Source organism: Chelonoidis abingdonii, chromosome 5, assembly GCF_003597395.2.
Source record: "Chelonoidis abingdonii isolate Lonesome George chromosome 5, CheloAbing_2.0, whole genome shotgun sequence".
Taxonomy (NCBI): Eukaryota; Metazoa; Chordata; order Testudines; family Testudinidae; genus Chelonoidis; species Chelonoidis abingdonii.
In genome coordinates, this window is record NC_133773.1 from 41,123,217 (window position 1) to 41,139,277 (window position 16,061).

The 16,061-nt window shown below is 40.9% G+C and overlaps 1 protein-coding gene across 2 annotated transcripts in view; it reads left to right on the forward strand.

Annotated features, from left to right (window-relative positions):
- The first annotated feature begins 4,121 nt into the window (after positions 1-4,121).
- The window catches only part of USP53 (ubiquitin specific peptidase 53), a 59,124-nt gene continuing 47,184 nt past the window's right edge, over positions 4,122-16,061 (forward strand). The window contains exon 1 of one of the 2 annotated variants that reach the window (XM_075066254.1): positions 4,122-4,385. The gene's annotated coding sequence lies outside the window, so the exon portion shown is untranslated. The remainder of the gene's footprint in view (positions 4,386-16,061) is intronic. The other variant, XM_032762549.2, reaches the window with a different exon arrangement.

The window sequence follows — 16,061 nt, forward strand, 5'->3', positions numbered from 1 at the left end:
TCTTTCTGAAGGATGGAATTTTGTGCATTTTCTAAAATAGTTACTTGTTTTTATTTAACCTCCAACCGTCAATATTTTAAACATCTTTTTTTCTTATGAAAATAGATACAAATACACAACAACCAAAGTAGCTACAAATCTTTCCCCCTTTTCTATGGGTGTAGAGGCCTTCTTGCAAGAGAATTAGTGTATTTCCTTTGAGGTGGGAGTGTGGAAAGGAAAGAGTAGGATTTAAGGGGGCTGTGCAGTGCAGGAGAAATCCCTACATGACAATGAGACCAGGTCCCAGAGATCTCCCTGTGTGCTACCACACCACATCTGTTTATATTCAGCCCTTCCAAATACCATAGTGGAGATTCCAATGGCTGTGGAGTAGCCGGGGAGACTCTTCTGCCTTTTCTACTGCCAATTTCCCCAATACAGTTCGTGTGCCATCTCATTCAAAATTACCTGCTAAACCACTATGAATGACAATTTCAAATAAGCAGAAATAATGTGTAAGCCACAAACAATGTTTGAAGTACTTTGGGATCTTCCAAAGCTGGGCCACTGTAAGGCATGAAGGATAGCGGGTGTTATCTCACATCAGACTAAATGAAAGTTTTTCCCCTTTGTTAACTCTGACAGCTAAATTCCAGCACTGGGTCATTCCTTGAGTTCTTAATCAGAGCACTTTAGATATTTTCAAGGAAACAGAAAAACAAGACTATTTGGTTCAAATAGGCAGAAGGTGAGCAAACTGACCACTTATTCCACGTGTTTATTTCTGAACTAAACTGGAATGTGCTTATTCTGTACTATAGTTCTGCAATGTTTGAAATATATTTCACTGACTGGGGGATGGCTGGGGAAGCAATGCTGAAGCTAGAATGTGAGGGAAAACACAGAGAATCTGAGGAAAAGGTCACAGGCTCATCACGTTTCAGGGTACTTCAGTCTATCCTTCTGCCAGATAGTCTTTTGTGAACAATAACAGTGATGAGGGCAGAAACATCAGGGGAAAGAAGGTGGAAAGCAGCAGGATAGAAAAGGGAGCATAGCTTTGGTTTGAAAATGAAAACATGAGCAGGAGAAAATTGCCCCAAGCCAGATACCAGTGTGTTTCTCTGATAGGAGGGAACACAAATCAGCCAGGACTGGCTGTAAGTTTGGCAGCCTCTGTGTACTACAAGGCAGTGGCATTCATATCCTCTTCTTACAGCACAGTGTATCTCGATCTGACATCAGTCTGAGATTAGGTCTGTAAGTGTATATTTGGTGTCCATGAGTGTGTGCATGCATTTTACCACAGGTTATTGAAACAAAAGAGAACAGTGAAATTTTCCTGAAGAAAACCCTATGCCCAAGATTTTCAAGAATGGGTCCCTAGGGTTTGATTGTCAATTCTATATTTTGAATTCAGAAGTCACTCAGAAGTCAATGGTACTGCTGGTTGCTCAAAACTTATGAAAATCAAGCCATTTATTTAGGTGCTCAAATATGTATTTAGGATTCCAACTTTAGGGATCCATCTTTGAAAATCTTGGCCCATTTTTCTTAAAAAATAGGAAATAAATAAATTTTAGATGACTTCAGGGAAACTATTCCTGGCACTATGCTTAGCATTTTCAGAGAAGTTAGCACTGTTGATAAATAAACTGGAGAAACATTAACAATCAGTTTAGTGTAGATGAAACAAATAAAGGAAAAGCAAAGTTTACTGTGTGTTTGCTGTTATGTCTAGAGGGAAGTGAGGAGGAAGAAAAAAGGGATGAATGTTTATGTTCTGTGAAAGCTCCCCTAATGAGATAACACCTGTGATCCTTCATGCCTTACAGAGGCCCAGCTTCGGAAGACCCTGACATACTTCAAACATTGTTTATGGCTAGCACATTATTTCTACTCATTTGAAACTATCTTTCATAGTGGTTTACCGGTAATTTTGAGTGTGAGGGTACATTAACTGTACTGGGGAAATCTGTAGTGGGAAAGGAGAAGAGTCTCCCTGGCTACTTCACAGCCACTGTAATCTCCACTGTGGTATTTGGAAGGACTGAATATACACAGATGTGGTGTGGCAGCACACAGGGAGATCACTGGGACCTGGTCTCTGTGCCATGTGGGGATTTCTCCTGCACTGCACAGCCCCCTTAAATCCTGCTCTTTCCTTCACCCCCTCCCACCAGAGAGGAAATGCACTAATCCTGTCGCAAGAGGGCTTCTACACAATAGAAAAGGGGGAAAGATTTGTAACTACTTTAGTTATTGTTTATTTGTATCTATTTTCATAAGAAAAAAGGATGTTTAAAATATTGATGGTTGGAGGTTAAATAAAAACAAGTAGTAATTGATAGGCATGCTTGGCTTATTGAATTTTAGAAGATTTTGTCCAGTTCCTGTTAAAACCTGGCCAATATGTCTTCATCATGGGAAAACGTTTTGTGTGTCCACTGTGTAAGTTGCATAACGTTGGAGGGAATGTAAAAGTACAGAAACACTCTTTTGTATAGCTGAACAAAACGTTGTTGCAATAATATATAGGCGCTGTTGAAATAGACACAGACATAGGAACAACTCCTGGTATCTACCTAACTTTCCAGGGCAGGGTCTTTTTTTGGTACACATCTTTTCCAAACTTGATTAGCCTTGACTGAACAGGTCTTCTCTGAACATCCAATATACACAATATATGGAAAAGACACTCAGATGTGTTAAAGGTCTCCCCAGACTTGTATTGTGCCCTGTGTCTTGTTCTTTTTTTTTTTTTTTGCTGTTAATTTCTAAGCTCCCATCTGCTCTCCTGATTCCCAAGAGCACATGGTGCTGATGATCTGCCAGACTGGGGCCATAACTAATTGCTCCCTATAGTCATCCAGTTTGGAACTATACCTCCTATTTTAACTTTCCCTTTGTACAAAACAATTACTTTACTACTGTTTTAAACATTCTACTAGGATGTGAATATCCCTATACTCTACAGAAATAAACATCAATTCCAATAACATGATCACATTCTTCCACAGCCCTTGATTATGTATGCTACAGGTCATGTCTTGACAACGACTATAGCAGAAAATCTTTTAACCCGTGTATTACTGTTATGAGTTTGTACTACTTATTCTATTTTTTAAAAACTCTCCTTTTAGTTCCTTTCAGGGTTCTTGTGCCACTTGTGTCATTCTCAGTCTGAATAGCGTGAAAGTTGTATTAAAATTCTCCAGACTGAAAAATGGCAGGGAATCTTAAAATACACCATAATTAAAGCCCAACAGACTAGATTTCCTCTGTGAAGAAAGACTAGAGAAGAAATGGATATAAGCCAATATGGCTTCATGAGGGACATCTCAAAGATCAGAAGTTAAAAACAAATTTGTACTAGAAAAAATCATAAGCAACAAAATAAGAACACACAGAGAAAAGGGAAAAGGTAAGCAAAAACTCAGAATAAGCTCCCTAATCCTGCTTTGGGATCCACAGATTTTTGTGGCATCCTAGTGAAGTAATGCAGAATTGAGCACTAAGTTGATGCTAGCTAAAGGGGTAAGTGGAATATGAAGTGTTTTTACAAATATATCAAAAGAAAAAAGTGCTAAACTTCCTCAACAAAGGCCTCTGTGACTGCATCTAGAGGAGAGTTGTGATCCCGTTTGAACATACACAGGGTTTGTCCAGGCTTGAATTTACAAGTGTATTAGGTAACTCAAGTTAATTGACAATCAGTGATTTAAGGCTGGATCACTCGCTCTTGTCTAGACAAACTGTGTGCGTCTGTCTTTGCTACCACTCCATCGTGCGTGACTCTTTTGCGTAGTGTTAATAAGTAACAGAGCCCTCTCCACGCCAGAGTCCTTTGCCCTGATGGTTGTGGGCAGAGTCCATCCTCTGGGCCCCACCTGCCCTAACAATAAGGGGCAGGAGAAGGAATGTGGCCAAGTCTTCCGGTTTTAACACTATTTATTTAGTAATTTTTTAGTCACAGGTACAAACCACGCATGCGCTGCATCACGCTAATAGACACACCCACCCATAAGTCTCTCTCCGGTTGAGGCGGGACACGACGTTTTGATTGGTTTGGCGTATTATACGTCTGTCCCGGCTCTTCCAATCGCCGTCAGGATGCTTTCAATTCCCCTCCTCTCCCCGGTTGCGAAGACCGCGTATTCCTCACCTGCGGCGCGTGCTGGAGGTCACTGTGGTTTGTGAAGATCCGGGTTATTGAGACGCGCTCCCCCCTCCCCTTGCGCCGCCGGCTCTCGGGCGCGCGCTGCCAAACCACCTCAGCGGTCACGCGCCAGCCGCCCAGCATTGGAAGAAAGTTACCAGCCGAGGGCGGGGCGGAGCCGGAGCAGAGTCGCGACCGGGCCGGGAGAAGCGGGTGCTGCGTGCGGAGCGCTCCGGGGCTGGAGGTGAGGCCGGTGGGGCGGGTCTGCAGCCGGAGCGCGGGCGAGCGGCAACTCCGCCAGTTCAGGCAGGGGGTCCCGGGGCCAGGCTGCTGCGCCCGGAGCTGCGGGGGCAGCGCTGGCTCCGAGGTGGGGCGGTGGCGGGAGGGATCAGCCCTGGCGCGGGGGGCCGGTCCACCTGCTCCAGGGATTCGTCCTGCCCCTACAGGGGTGGCCGCGATCGGCGCGGTGTGCGCGGCGCTGTGCGCGCCCTCCGGCCCGCGGGGAGAGGGACCTGCCGAGCGCAGCCGTCTGCCCCCGCGCTGTCCGGTGGGGACGTGGCCGGGTCTGTGTGTCGGGGTGGCGTGGGGTGGGGGGACGTTACAGTTACATGACTCTAACTGTCGTGGTGCTAACCAGCCTCGCGGACCCTGAGCGCAGCTCCCCACCTGTTTCCTAACCCCCTTTGGCTTCAGGCTTCCTTCCACCCATCCCTTTCTCCCACCGCGGGTTGATCAGTCACTAGTGCCACCCCGACTCTAAATAGATGCGAACGTCTCGGAGAAAATATTTTGCATATAAAGCCTCTCCAGGCGATGCTTCTGGTCATTCGTTGTTTTTCAAGTGGCTGTTTTGTTAAACGGCATATATTGGGGCGGGGCGGGAGGAGGGAGAAGATAGTGTTGTTGCATTGGTAGTGCAAGGAGGGATTAATTGCTACGCTGCCCTCTAAATTGAGAACAGTGGTGGTTTTTATATTAAAACATTTCAAAAAAGATGTTTACATGTTACTACAATTCCTATAAACAAACTTACTGATTTATGTCCCCTCCTAATGTGGTTGTCTGTAATATTCAATCAATGCAAGCTCATGTTTATGTATGTAAATGTATAATGCAAAGTTTAAAAGACATGTGACAGCTAGGTTAAATATTAAGTAGTATTTTATGGACCTGTTGTAAACATTCTTTGAAAACAGGAAATGCAAGTACAGGTATAATGGGGTAGATTTCCACTGCTTGACATTTGATCACTTGTAGCATAATATACAGCTGCTAGATATTTTCCTTTATACAAAGAATGTTTCAGAAGCTGTGTGAACTGCATGCTCAGTGTCTGAGATGTAGAAGTTATGTAAATTTATTCCTTAGTTGGACATATTTGGTTTTCTGTGCACTTTCATTGTCTGACAAGCTTGTCAGACCCTTTAAGAACAAACATGGGAAATTTACTTGTATTGTCCATTCTCTGTATAAATCATCTTTTTCCTGGTGTGCTTCATAAAAGAAAATATGCAGCATCTGTTAAATATATTTACTTACATCCTAATCCTGTAAATATTTACGCAATTCCTTAACTTGAAGTCAATGGGACCATTCCAAGTGCAAAATACTAAGCATAAATCTTTTGCATGATTAGGTCTCCACAGGCTACTTTGGATTATGTATTGAAATTACTGTACATTTGTGAATCTAAATATGGTTGACTCATTTCTGTTTTACTATCCTATTATGAAATGAAGACATAATTTGAGGTATTAAAAGGGTGAGAGTTCATACTATGTTTTGAAAAGTAAAGTTTTACAGCTTGATTAACAGAAGTGGTGCTATAAAAGCAGCAAAGAATCCTGTGGCACCTTATAGACTAACAGACGTTTTGGAGCATGAGCTTTCATGGGTGAATACCCACTTCATCAGATGCATGCCCCGATGTGAAGTGGTGCTATTTGTTACCAATAAGGCTTTTTTATAACAAAAGTAAACAATAATATTAAAGTCACAACTTTTGTATCAACAACTATTTTTGTTTATAGATGTATATTGTAGGTAACAAAAATCCTTTTAAGGATATACTTCACCACATCATACACACACACTTTTTCAATATATATGAAATATATTAACATTTTTAACAGATTTCTGTAGAAAGCCTCCCGATAAGGGGTGTGTGTGTGTGTATAAATACATATACTTATATAAATAAAAAATCAGTATTAAATACAAATATTGCATTAGTATTCACAGAAAGCATCTCAAGCTTCACAAGAATACTCTGAACAACTTATGGTACCTGGTGCAGAAGAATCTTTTGCAATGTTACTTATGGAAATATGAGATCATTTGTACTGATAATATCTGTCTGATTAGTTGAACTACATTTTCCTCAGTCTTGCAAAAATATTTTTTCTCCCTTAGAATCTCAAAATACATTACAAATTACATATAACACTGAAATGTACAAATCTCTGTGGCTTGGAGAATGGTAGCTGAGCAACTAGTGCATGCTACTATGGGAAGTGGAACTTCTTAGCCTTAGACAGTGAAGCCTGTTCTTACAGATATTTGTCCATGTGCCCTCTTTTTTATGTATAGTAAATGTATTATGCTAATAATGCTTAAATAGGAATAAGTCATTTCTGACCGTACCTTTCTGTTAGGGAATAGCTAAGTAGCACCTGCCTTTTAAAGGTTGTATGGCACCATGAGCAGATAACACATTTCTCAAGAGTCCTACTAAACATGATTAAACAGCTTCACTTGATTAAATATTTAACAACTTTTACATAAAATAACTTTTTAAAAATATCTCTTCAGAGAGGAAATGTCATGCATCTGTGCATGCACAGCAGAGGTCAGCGATTTCCATGCAAAATATATTGGAGCAAACTTCATTTATAGATATGAGATCAATAATGTCACTTTAAATTAGATTGGGTTGATGGCTTCTTTGGAACAATGCTGCACGGTCTCAGTCTAAAACTCTTGATGTCCTCAATTCAGGATTATTTTATTACTTTTGGTAGTGCCTAGAGGGCCCTAGTAATGGATTGGGGTTTCATTGAGCAAGGCATTGTACAAACATGTAATGAAAAAAGAAGTCCATGCTCCAAAGAATATGATGAAAGATAACAAGTGGATATCACAGCTACTCAGGGGTACCACAAGATAACAGTGAGACTGTCCTAATTACTGTAATAAGCAGCAAACTGGTTAGTCATGCCAAATATTTGTGAGCCTCATAGCATAAGTGAGTTTTAAAGAGGATAAGGCAGTGGCTTTGAGGATTATTAGAGGGAACTGCCTGTATATGGGGTGGCATGGGAAAATGCAGAAGGTGCTTGTTGGAAAACGTAACTAAAGGAGAACAAAGGCTAGTATTACTTGTGGAACAGATGGGGGTTTTGGTGGCTCTGTACAATATAAGTAATATGTACAGTCGGGAAAAGCGATGTAAGGGTTTTACAGTGAAGACAAGTAGTTTGTGCTTGATGTAGTAGGAATGAGGATTCAGTGGAGATGCACGAACGGTGTGTAAGGAGGTGTGCAGTTTTTTGCAGATGTGGCTTGAATGGATGGGGAGCAAGATGGCATTTGTGAGGATCAAAAAGCGGGGATATTATAGTACTGAAGCTGTAAAATGAGAATGTGAACCAAAGTTCTGGCTGTATGGACAGAGAGGAAAGTCTGTACCTTAAATATGTTGTGCAGGAAGAAGTGACGAGATTTAGACACCTTCCATATGTTGAGAAAGTGGTCTGTCAAAGATGGATTCCCAGATTACAAACCTGAGGGGGGATGATGGTGTAAGTGGGGAGAGCTAGTAGTGAGAAGATTATGCTCAATGTAGGCCACGTCTACACTACGCGATAATATCGAATTAGCTAAAATCAGTTTCATAAAACTGATATTATAAATTTGATTTCACGCGGCCACACTAGGCACAGTAGTTTGGCGTTGTGCGTCCATGGTCCGAGGCTAGCGTCGATTTTTCTGAAGCGTTGCATTGAGAGTAGCTATTCCGTAGTATCTCATAGTTCCGCAGTCTCCCCCGCGCCCTTGGAATTCTGGGTTGAATCATTGTCACGCGGGTGGTTGTGGGTAAATGTCGTCAGTCATTCCTTCCTCCGGGAAAACAACAGCTGACAATCCTTTTGCGCCGCTTTTTCCCTGGATTGCCCTGGCAGACGGCCATAGCAACGACAACCATGGAGCCCGTTCAGCTTTTTTTTTTCCTCCGGCACCGTATGTGTACTGGATGCCGCGCGACAGAGAGGCGATACTACCAGCGCTAACACACAGCAGCATTCATTTGCTTTTGCATGATAGCAGAGATGGTTACCAGTCATTCTGTACCATCTACTGCTGGCAGGTAAACTGGCAATGAGATGATGGGTTATCTCTCCCTCTGTACTGTCCACTGCTATCATGAGTGCCCCTGGCTGAGATCGGCCGGGGGGCAAAAGCAAAATTGGGAATGACTTCCCGAGTCTATCCCTCCTTTATGGATTTCTAAAAAAATAGAGTCAGTCCTGCCTAGTATAGGGGCAGGTGTACTAGAGGACCAGTGTATCAGAGCACAGCTGCTCCATGTCAGTATTCACAGGGGGTGCCCCTGCAACAACCCCACCCGTTGCTTCCCTCCTCCCCCAACCTTCCTGGGCTACCGTGGCAGTGTCCCCCCCCATTTGTGTCATGAAGTTATAAAGAATGCAGGAAATAAGAACAGAGAGACTTGTTAGTGAGATAAATGAGGGGGAGGCAGCTCTCCGGGGCTATGACAGTCCAGGCAGGACAATAAGCGGTGCGGGGAGAGGAGCCCAGCATGCTGCTGCTGTGACAGTCCAGGCAGTACAGAATCTTTTCTTTACACAGGAAAGGGAGGGGGCTGATTGAAGCTCAGCCCCCAGTTGCTATGAGGAAACGGTTACTAGCCGTTCTGTACCATCTACTGGGAATAACTGGGAGTCATTCCATGTTTTACCCAGGCGCCCCGGCCAGCCTCACCTAATTCAGTTAGCCAGGAGCATTCACGGAGGACTGATGGTGACATGATGAGGATATTCAGTCATATGCATCCGTCTAGCCACGGGGAGGGGAGAGGAGAGGAGCGATACTGCTCTTCACTGCTGCAGCATCGTGTCTACCAGCAGCATTCAGTACACATAGGGTGACATTGAAAGAAGTCAAGAAATGATTTCTTTCCTTTTTCTTTCACGTGTGGTGGGGGGAAAGAAACTGAGGAGCTATTCCCTGAACCATGGCCAGACACTGTGTTTGAACCTACAGACATTGGGAGCTCAGCCAAGAATGCAAATACTTTTCAGAGGCTGCTGTGGACTGTGGGATAGCTGGAGTCCTCAGTACCCCTCCTCCTCCATGAGCGTCCATTTGATTCTTTGGCTTTCCATTACACTTGTCACTAACTAAAGATTTTCAGACTAAGAAAAGAAATAATTAATTTATAAGATTAAAGCAGGTAACCCATACTGTATCCATTATTTGTCTCCCCATACAGCGATCAGATCCAGTATCTCCCGTATGGTCCATGCTGGAACTCTTTTTGGATTTGGGACTGCATCGCCACCCGTGCTGATCAGAGTTCCACGCTGGGCAAACAGGAAATGTAATTCAAAAGTTTGCGGGGCTTTTCCTGTTCACCTGCCCGCTGCATCTGAGTTCAGATCGCTGTCCAGAGCGGTCAGTGGTGCACTGTGGGATACTGCCCGGAGGCCAATACTGTCGATTTGCGGCCACACTAACCCTAATCCGATATGTTTATTGATTTTAGCGCTACTCCTCTCGTCTGGGAGGAGTACAGAAATCGATATGAAGAGCACTTTATATCGATATAAAGAGCGTTGTAGTGTGGACGGGTACAGTGTTAAATCGATTTAACGCTGTTTAAATCGATTTAAACGCGTAGTGTAGACCAGGCCATAGCCAAAACTGAGCTCTTATCCTTGTGGATGCCCAGCCATATGATTATGTCAGACAGGCCAATATTTTAAATAGGTTTGTGAATCATCAGTGTAAAGATTATCATTATTAAGACATGTCTTCGAATGAGATCTGCAAAAGAGGGTGTGGTATGAATAGAGGAGGGGGCCAAAATGGAGCCTGTTAGACCTGCACTGAAAGCTAGAATGAGTATGAGAATGAACCTTAGACCAAAATGCTGAATGATTAGAGCGGCAGGAAGATAGAATAAGAGTCCAGGCAGGACAAAATTTCAAATGAGAGCATGGTTAACTGTGTTGAATACAGTTGACTTGTTCAAGGAAGGCAAAGAATACCAATTCTGAGACTTGAACAGAAAGAGATTAAGAGACTTCAGCGAAAGCTGTTGTACTAGATTGCATGCTGATATTTTGAATTAAGTGGAAATTTGTCTCTTTATCTGTTGCTTTGGGGAAATTTTGCTCAGCATTTCAGTGATGGGTATTTCTAAAGTGGATCCCTATTGAAACATGTTATGCTACTTTGTAAATCATAGAACTGTATTCTTCACTTCTGTTCAAAGTAAACATGGAAAATTGCTGTTACATAATCAGTTTAGGGTAGAACTTTGGAACTTCTATATAAGAATAACTGTACATTAAATAGATGTAACATGCTATTTGATTCCCTATTTCAGTGATAGTTTTGTTTTGCATTGGCAGGGACTTGGAGAACAGAATTGGTATTCTAAGCCAATATTTTGCTCAAAAGCTTGAAAGTGTGTGGTTCCTATTCAAAGCCAGCATAAGAGTGACAGCTGTCATAGGGTATGTCTGCACAGCAGCTGAGAGATGGGATTCCCAACTCAGGTACACATACACTCACTAACTGTTCTAGCTAGTGGTTAAGAATAGTTGTGTGGCAGCTGCAGCAGCAAGGGTGGGAGCTTGGACTAGCTGCCAGTATACAATCTATCATCCCACCTGACACCCCCCCCCCCCCGGGTGTGCACTTGGGTGGCTAGTCAAGCTACTACCCATGCTGCCTCAGCCACACCGTTATTCTTAGGTGCTAGTTTAAGCCAAGTTAGTATATGTATGTCTACTTGAGCTGGAAAACCCATCTCCCTGCTGTAGACGTACCCTTAGTGACCGCACTTAAGTAACGAATACTTGGATATTATTACTGTTAGAAACCAGACTAGTTGTTACGACAAACTTAATATAGTTCGAAGTAGACTGGATCTGCACTTGAAATTAAACTTTAAATCTTTTGGTCACTGTTCTCAGTTGACTTTTGAGTTAAGATCCTATTGAGATGAATATGAGGTTCACACCTCCAGAGCAAATGGTTTGTCTCATTTCTGTAGTTTCAAGACGAGGCATCACTCTATTGTTTCACATTTGGAAAGAGATTAGATTGGAGCCTTGATCCACTACCACAGTACAAAGACCGAATAACCAGGACTAGAATTTTTATTTTTATGGCAGCTTAAATGCTGCAGAGAACACTGAAATTCAGCTTGTCTTGATTGCAGGATTTGTCATTTGCTTCTAGCAGAAAAAGTGACAGTATCTGTAATATCGTTAAATTACTAGCCAAAATTCCAGATTTCCACTCCAAATTAAACCCATTTAATTTCTTTCCTCTTCTGTTCTTTCCCTAGCAATGAATTTGGTTGTTGCCTTTTCTTATTCCTTGTCATTTTAGAATATGGACTTATTTAACTGAATCAGTTTAGAAACTGATATAGTGTACCCTCTTGTGTTGACACTTACTTTTTCTGTCTTTTCAATTTAGCTTCAGTTGATAAAAGCTAAATTGATACTTGTCACTCTTGAACTGAAATGGGTGCAGTGAATTAATGAACTCTGTTTCTAAATTGATTAAGTTAGTGGCACAACTTTTCTTTCATAGACAAGAGGCTTCATTATCACCTCATCACAAGCTTCCTCCACCTATGCCCACCTGCATTTCTGGAGCTCAGTACATTTATGCATCACAAAATTCTGGACACTGCAAAGGCAAGTGCTTAGCACTAAACTGATGAGATTCAGATGAGATTTACGCTTTGCTGTGTGTGACCGTACCACTACCACTAGGATGGTCCAGAGCTTGGAAAAGATTAGGTTGTGGATGAAGAATAGTTGATTGAAGCTGAACCCAAACAACATACAGGATAGTCACTAGAAAGGTGATTAATGCTTAATTCGATTAATGCTTAACACAGTATTAACCAGGGTGAAGGCTCTTGGGCCAGAATAGGGGAACAGGTTAAAGAATATGTAAATTAGATGAAATTCACCCTAGAGTATTTAAGGAACTAGCCAAAGCAACCATTAGTGTTTATCTTAAAGAGCTCATGGAGTATGGGTGAGTCCCAGAGGACTGGAGTGAGCAAAAAGCTTAGTTCTGCCTTCAAGAAGGGGACTAAGAGGGAACTTGGCAATTACAGACAAATTAGACTACCTTTGATTCCTTGAGAAATACTGGAACAACATTATAAAAGTTTCTTCAGACCTGGGTGATAAGGTCATAAGTATTAGCCTGCATTGATTTGGTGACGAACAAATCCTGCCAAACCATCCTATAGTGGTGTGTGTGTGAGGGGCAGGGACAGTAAACATGACATATCTGGACTTTAGTAAAGCTTTTGACACAGTCCCATGAGCAGACTAGGGAAATACTTCATCTTCTAGATCATTACTATAAAGTGGGTACACAACTGGTTGAAAGACTGTACTCAGAGTAGTTCTTAATATTTCTCTTTCAAATTATGAGGGCCTATCAGCTGAGGTCCCACAGGAGCCTGCCTTGGATGTGGTACTATTCAATATTTTCATTAACTGTTTTGGAGTGGAGAGTATGCATATAAAATTTGCAGATCATACCAATATGGGAGGAGTTGAAAGCTCTTTGGAGGACAGGATTAGAATTCAAAATGATCTTGATAAATTGGAGATTGCCTTGTCTAACAAACATAGCAACATGTCTTTCTCTCTACCTATTATATTCTAGTTTTTGAATCAAAATGTTGTGTAGCACCAAGTTCAACGCCTTACAGAAATCTGTTAGTTAACACTGTTACCTTTATCAACTAAATTTGTAATCTCATCAACAAACAATATTAAGTTAGTTTGACATCTGTTTTCCAAAACCCCATGTTGATTGCCATTAATTATTTTCTCCTTCTTTAATTCTGTATTTATAGTCTATATCAGCTGCTCCATTAACTTGCCCAATCAATGGTCAGGCTGGCACGGGGGGGGACAGCTCAGTGGCTTGAGCATTGGCATGCTAAATCTAGGCTTGTGAGTTCAGTCCTTGAGGAGGCCACTTAGGGATCTGGTACAAAATCAGTACTTGGTCCTGCTAGTGAAGGCAGGGGACTGGACTCAATGATCTTTCAGAGTCCCTTCCAGTTCTATGAGATAGGTATCTCCATATATATACACCAATTTTTGAAAGAATTATATAACAGTAGCTTTCTTTCATCTTAGAATTTTCCCAGTGCTCCAAGGTTTATTGAAAATCAGTGTTAATGGTCCATTGAGCTTCTCAGCCAGCTCTTTTAAAACTCTTGGATGCAAGTTATTTGGGCCTGCTGATTTTAAAAATGTCTGACTTCAGTGGTTTCTGTTCTGTTTAACATACTCCAGAGATACTAGTGGAATGCAAAGACTATCACCATATAATGAGACTGTCATCTGGCTTTCTTCAAATACAGAATGAAAATATTAATTGAATAATTCTGTATTATTTTATTATTAATTGTATCATTTCCATCTGGTAATGGACAGTTATCATTGTCCAATCTCTTTTGTTCCTAATATATTTTAAAAAATTGTTTTTTAGTGTCCTTATCTCTGCTAGCCATAGATTTCTCTCTTTTCTTCCCTTACTGGTTTTCTGCAGTTCCTAACTTCTGGTTTATATTCACTAATAGAAATTTCCCCTTTCTTCCATTTGTTTTACTTATTCATTATTTTTTATGGCTGCCTTTACTTCTCTCTAAACCAAGTCCTGTGTAACCAGAACCTATATAAAATAGAATAGTAACAAGGGGTGTTATTGTGGACAGTAAAGAGATGAGACTAGCCACTCCACACCACTGATGGCTGGTGTCATTGGTCAGATTGTTAAATGGGGATAGAACTAAGGCTTCCTTCTCAACGCATTCAAGTTCTTCCTATTCCTTGTGTTGAGCTGATTCTCAGTGACTCTCCAACCTTCTCTAGCATGCTAGAGGGTAGGTAATAGATTCAAAATTCTAGCAGACATCCATCTAACTGGAGAGGGGCTTGTGTGCTCAATTGGATGGAGGTGTGGCTCCAAGTGAACAGACTTTTTTGCCTGGGGAAGAAGTGTGGAAGCATCTTTTAAGGTGCATGATCATGAGGATTAAGTATCAGAGGGGTAGCTGTGTTAGTCTGGATCTATACCTGCCCCTGGAAATTTCCACTACATGCATCCGACGAAGTGGGTATTCACCCACGGAAGCTCATGCTCCAAAACGTCTGTTAGTCTATAAGGTGCCACAGGATTCTTTGCTGCTTCTACAGATCATGAGGATTGTGCAGTCAGTTAAGTATTATGGCATTTGTTCTTAGACCTTTAAAGTGTTTGACATGCAGTTATAAATATCAACTTGTTTGGCTTCTTTCTTAGGTTGAAACAAACAACTTAAAAGAATGAATATAACAGATGCCAATTCGCTCATTTATATTCATAGAAACAGTAATTTGAGCATATTGTTATATAAATGTGATGTTTCAAGAGAGACAGTTTTCCAGATTTATCATTGCAGTGTTACAATGATGAGTGTATACATTTTGTGTTACCTAGGAATCTTATTTATATTCCCGCTTGGAGTTAGTAGCAGTAGTAATTTTAGATGTGAACATAGTATCACAGTGTCTCAGTAGGTTGGTCCCTGACTTTACGGAAAAAAATATTGAAACAGGATAGTAAATTTATTTTGGAATTTAATTAGAGCATTGTGAAATATGCATCTCATTGATTTGATTATTGTAATCAAATTATTTTTTTTAAATTGTGTGTAGTCTTAGAGTGAGAATTGTGAATTGTCATGATATTAATGAGCATAGAATTTGTTTTGATGAAGCTCTTGCACTGAGTCTTTGTAGTTGTTGGATCAAATTTAGGGAAAAGGAATACATACATGGTGGAAAATTTTTGTTTCTAGGCTATCTGTAAAACGCTATACACAAATCTATAAGTTTTTAGCAATTAAACACTACTTTATTTTGAAGAAAATTCTTTGGCATACATTGTTTCTAAAAGTTATATACTTATTTCTCTCCTCTCCCATCCAATCACAAGCTAGGTATATTTTTCCAGTATGCATACATAAATTTTATGCCCAGAAACATACAAAGACTTTTGATAGCAGTGGGGTGGGAGGTGGGGAGGAAGAATATTTAGAGTTACACTAACTGGTAAGACTAGTCTTATTTCAGCTTTTCCTTCAACAAAAATAGTTCTGGATTCTGATCTGAAGTTAAAATCAGTTATTCTAAAGAATTGTTCCATTATACAGTGTATATATCTTTTAAACTACTTTTTAGCTGCTATGTTCCAGTTTTCTATCTATTTTTTGTCTGCGTGTATATAAAGGTTTTTTGTAATGGAGACAAAAGTGGTGACTCCATATGTGAGGCCATGATCCTGCAGTAAGAGTGCACAGATGAATTTCTCGGTGAAGTCCCACTGAAATAAGCGGGGTTTTGTGCATATACAGGATGTCTTCCTTTGAGCATCTCATTGCAGAATTGGGTTTGCATGGAGATTTGTATTTGGAATTGGGCTAAAATCCATTTTATGCACACACAGGATTGAATTCATTGTCCAAATTCACAAAACTCTCTGAAGGGCAACTGCATTTTCTATAAATTGGGAAATATTTTACTTAAAAATGTGTAGTGCAAATATTTAAAAATGCTTTCATTGAAATTTTGCCCTGCTT